This window comes from Coregonus clupeaformis, chromosome 23, assembly GCF_020615455.1.
Source record: "Coregonus clupeaformis isolate EN_2021a chromosome 23, ASM2061545v1, whole genome shotgun sequence".
NCBI lineage: Eukaryota > Metazoa > Chordata > Actinopteri > Salmoniformes > Salmonidae > Coregonus > Coregonus clupeaformis.
Window position 1 is genome coordinate 50,681,536 of NC_059214.1, and position 5,667 is coordinate 50,687,202.

Sequence of the window (5,667 nt, forward strand, 5' to 3'; positions counted from 1 at the left end):
TCTCTCTGTGTATTAACCCATCAGGTCATAGACTGGCTGTCTCTCTGTGTATCAACCCATCAGGTCATAGACTGGCTGTCTCTCTGTGTATCAACCCATCAGGTAATATACTGGCTGTCTCTCTGTGTATCAACCCATCAGGTCATAGACTGGCTGTCTCTCTGTGTATCAACCCATCAGGTAATATACTGGCTGTCTCTCTGTGTATCAACCCATCAGGTAATATACTGGCTGTCTCTCTGTGTATCAACCCATCAGGTCATAGACTGGCTGTCTCTCTGTGTATCAACCCATCAGGTAATATACTGGCTGTCTCTCTGTGTATCAACCCATCAGGTCATAGACTGGCTGTCTCTCTGTGTATCAACCCATCAGATAATATATTGGCTGTCTCTCTGTGTATCAACCCATCAGGTCATAGACTGGCTGTCTCTCTGTGTATCAACCCATCAGGTAATATACTGGCTGTCTCTCTGTGTATCAACCCATCAGGTCATAGACTGGCTGTCTCTCTGTGTATCAACCCATCAGGTCATAGACTGGCTGTCTCTCTGTGTATCAACCCATCAGGTAATATACTGGCTGTCTCTCTGTGTATCAACCCATCAGGTCATAGACTGGCTGTCTCTCTGTGTATCAACCCATCAGGTAATATACTGGCTGTCTCTCTGTGTATCAACCCATCAGGTAATATACTGGCTGTCTCTCTGTGTATCAACCCATCAGGTCATAGACTGGCTGTCTCTCTGTGTATCAACCCATCAGGTAATATACTGGCTGTCTCTCTGTGTATCAACCCATCAGGTCATAGACTGGCTGTCTCTCTGTGTATCAACCCATCAGGTAATATACTGGCTGTCTCTCTGTGTATCAACCCATCAGGTAATATACTGGCTGTCTCTCTGTGTATCAACCCATCAGGTCATAGACTGGCTGTCTCTCTGTGTATCAACCCATCAGGTAATATACTGGCTGTCTCTCTGTGTATCAACCCATCAGGTCATAGACTGGCTGTCTCTCTGTGTATCAACCCATCAGGTAATATACTGGCTGTCTCTCTGTGTATCAACCCATCAGGTCATAGACTGGCTGTCTCTCTGTGTATCAACCCATCAGGTAATATACTGGCTGTCTCTCTGTGTATCAACCCATCAGGTAATATACTGGCTGTCTCTCTGTGTATCAACCCATCAGGTCATAGACTGGCTGTCTCTCTGTGTATCAACCATCCAGGTAATATACTGGCTGTCTCTCTGTGTATCAACCCATCAGGTCATAGACTGGCTGTCTCTCTGTGTATCAACCCATCAGGTAATATACTGGCTGTCTCTCTGTGTATCAACCCATCAGGTCATAGACTGGCTGTCTCTCTGTGTATCAACCCATCAGGTAATATACTGGCTGTCTCTCTGTGTATCAACCCATCAGGTCATAGACTGGCTGTCTCTCTGTGTATCAACCCATCAGGTAATTCAACTCAAGACTGTAGTCAACCTTTCGGCCTCAGCACTGCTCCAGACAGACAGATAGGTGAGGGTGAGAAGGGTGAGGTGAAGATGAGAAGGGTGAGACTGAAAAGGGTGAGCTGAGAGTAAAAAAGGGTGAGGTGAGAGTGAAAAAGGGTGAGGTGAGAGTGACAAGGGTGAGGATGAGAAGGCTGAGGTGAAGATGAGAAGGGTGAGGTGAGGGTGAAAGGGTGAGGTGAGGATGAGAAGGGTGAGAGTGAAAAGGGTGAGGTGAGAGTAAAAAGGGTGAGGTGAGAGTGACAAGGGTGAGGATGAGAAGGCTGAGGTGAAGATGAGAAGGGTGAGGTGAGGGTGAAAAGGGTGAGGTGAGGATGGGTGAGGTGAGGATGAGGGGGGTGATGTGAGGGTGAGAAGGGTGAGGTGAGGTTGAGAAAGGTGAGGTGAGGGTGAGAATGGTGAGGTGAGGGTGAGATGGGTGAGGTGAGGATGAGATGGGTGAGGTGAGTGTGAGAAGGCTGAGGTTAGGGTGAGAATGGTGAGGTGAGGATGAGATGGGTGAGGTGAGGTTGAGAAGGGTGAGGATGAGATGGATGATGTGAGGATGAGATGGGTGAGGTGAGTGGGAGAAGGGTGAGGTGAGGATGAGAAGGGTGAGGTGAGGGTGAGGCTTACATCCTGACCTGTTGGTGAGATGGGCCGAATACTAGTGATGGGTTAAAAAATATCAATGCAGTTACAAATCGCGACATTATACAAATACTTTGAATCAAAGTATCAATATTTGTGTTGTTGTTGCTAGGTACCGTTAGCTAGCGCTAGTCAGCTGTACCTGCGCCTAAACGTCATCCAATAGCTTTTTCCTCCATTTTCTTTTTAAAATAGTAAGCCAACATGTTTTCAGCACCGTTATTTCCATGACTGATCAAAACTCATCTTCCCATGGCCTCTTTCGTCTGTCTGCAGACATTTAGGGAGCAATATGTTTGGAACATCAAGTCGCAATAAAAAAAATCACAGTATCAAATCGCAGTACATATGTAATCGTGTGAATCGCAGTACATACCGTGATAATATCGTATCTTGAGGTCCCTGGCAATTCCCTGCCCTACTGAATACTGGGATTTGGGATCTGAGACCCAGACAGGGGCTGGGAGACCAATTGAGTTTTAATAGAATCGTCTCTATGTCCCAATCTGGTTTCTGCATCAACTCTAGGCTATACGGATAGATAGATCCATGGTCAACAACTGAAAGCTCCCTACTGTCTCCATACTGAATGTGAATAATGATGAGTGAGAAAGTTACAGATGCACAAATACCATACCCCCCAAAAAAAAATGCTAACCTCCCCTGTTATTGGTAATGGTGAGAGGTTAGCATGTCGTGGGGGTATGATATAAAATGCTAACCTCCCCTCTCTCTCAGTAGCAATTGGGCCTAGGGACAAGGTTATGAATGTGCTAACTAAATGGGAAACAAAATATTTTCACTGTGGAAATGAAATATTTCCATCATGGATGTAGCTTCCATGGAGAATAGAATAAAGGACTTGTTTAACAATTCTATTAGTTCCATTAGTGATGTCAAAGTTGAGGGGTCAGGGAGAACGTTTGTTGTTTGGACTAAACCCTCCAAAAAAAACCATCCTGGCCATGACCAGAGACTGTTTGTACCTACCCTACACATAACATTTACGCCGACGCTCTTATCCAGAGCAATTAGGGTTAAGTGCTCAAGGGCACATCGACAGATTTGCTCACCTAGTCGGCTCGGGGATTAGAACCAGCGACCTTTCGGTTACTGGCACTACGCTCTTAACCACTAAGCTACCTGCTGCCCTACACCAGGACCAACCCTACCATCAGTCTATCTATGACCTGTGGTGTGTCCATGACCTGTGGTGTGTCCAGGGCCTGTGGTGTGTCCAGGGCCTGTGGTGTGTCCAGGGCCTGTGGTGTGTCCATGACCTGTGGTGTGTCCATGGCCTGTGGTGTGTCCATGGCCTGTGGTGTGTCCATGACCTGTGGTGTGTCCATGGCCTGTGGTGTGTCCATGGCCTGTGGTGTGTCCAGGGCCTGTGGTGTGTCCATGGCCTGTGGTGTGTCCAGGGCCTGTGGTGTGTCCATGGCCTGTGGTGTGTCCATGGCCTGTGGTGTGTCCATGGCCTGTGGTGTGTCCATGGCCTGTGGTGTGTCCATGGCCTGTGGTGTGTCCATGGCCTGTGGTGTGTCCAGGGCAGTGACAGTGCAGAGGCCATCTAAAGGACACCAAGCTAACGCCCAGACATCCAAACAGCCACTGCAGATGGAAATTAGCTATGAAGATACAGTAAGCTCCAAAAGTATTGAGACATTGACATTTTTGTTGTTGTTGTGGCTCTGTACTCCAGCACGTTGGATTTGAAATGATACATTGACCATGAGGTTAAAGTGCAGACTGTCAACTTTAATTTGAAGGTATTTTTATCCATGTCGGGTGAACCGTTTAGAAATTACAGCACTTTACTTACATAGTCCACCCATTTTAGGGGGACAAAAGGTTTTTGGAAAAATGCACTTACAGTGGCTTGTGAAAGTATTCACCCCCCTTGGCATTTTTCCTATTTTGTTGCTTTACAACCTGTAATTAAATTTGATTTTTGAGGGGGTTGTATCATTTGATTTACACAACATGCCTACCACTTTTGAAGATGCAAAATCTTTTTTTTTGTGAAACAAACAAGAAATAAGACAAAAAAACAGAAAACTTGAGCGTCCATAACTATTCACCCCCCCAAAGTCAATACTTTGTAGAGCCACCTTTTGCAGCAATTACGGCTGCAAGTCTCATGGGGTATGTCTCTATAAGCTTGGCACATTTAGCCACTGGGATTTTTGACCATTATTCAAGGCAAAACTGCTCCAGCTCCTTCAAGTTGGATGGGTTCCGCTGGTGTACAGCAATCTTTAAGTCATACCACAGATTCTCAATTGGATTGAGGTCTGGGCTTTGACTAGGCCATTCCAAGACATTTAAATGTTTCCCCTTAAACCACTCGAGTGTTGCTTTAGCAGTATGCTTAGGGTCATTGTCCTGCTGGAAGGTGAACCTCCGTCCCAGTCTAAAATATTATTATATATTTTTTAAGTCTCTGGAAGACGGAAACAGGTTTCCCCTCAAGAATTTCCCTGTATTTAGCGCCATCCATCATTCCTTCAAATCTGACCAGTTTCCCAGTCCCTGCCGATGAAAAACATCTCGGGGTGATGAGGTGTTGGGTTTGCGCCAGCATTTTCCTTGATGGCCAAAAAGCTACATTTTAGTCTCATCTGACCAGAGTACCTTCTTCCATATGTTTGGGGAGTGTCCCACATGACTTTTGGCGAACACCAAACGTTTGCTTATTTTTTTCTTTAAGCAATGGCTTTTTTCTTGCCACTCATCCGTTAAGTCCAGCTCTGTGGAGTGTATGGCTTAAAGTGGTCCTATGGACAGATACTCCAATCTCCGTTGTGGAGCTTTACAGCTCCTTCAGGGTTATCTTTTTTCTCTTTGTTGCCTCTCTGATTAATGCCCTCCTTGCCTGGTCCGTGAGTTTTGGTGGGCGGCCCTCTCTTGGCAGGTTTGTTGTTTGTGGTGCCATATTCTTTAAAATTTTTTATAATGGATTTAATGGTGGTCCGTGGGATGTTCAAAGTTTCTGATATTATTTTTATAACCCAACAACTTTGTCCCTGACCTGTTTGGAGAGCTCCTTGGTCTTCATGGTGCCGCTTGCTTGGTGGTGCCCCTTGCTTAGTGGTGTTGCAGACTCTGGGGCCTTTCAGAACAGCTGTATATATACTGAAATCATGTGACAGATCATGTGACACTTAGATTGCACAAAGGTGGACTTTATTTAACTAATTATGTGACTTCTGAAGGTAATTGGTTGCACCAGATCTTATTTAGGGGCTGCATAGCAAAGGGGGTGAATACCACTTTTCCGTTATTAATTTTTTTGAATTTTTTGAAACAAGTTAGTTTTGTCCATTACATGAAATCCAAATCTCAAGTTCTGTTTTTTTGTCTTATTTCTTGTTTGTTTCACAATAACAAATATTTTGCATCTTCAAAGTGGTAGTCATGTTGTGTAAATCAAATGATACAAACCCCCCAAAAATTCATTTAAATTACAGGTTGTAATGCAACAAAATAGGAAAAACGCCAAGGGGGATGAATA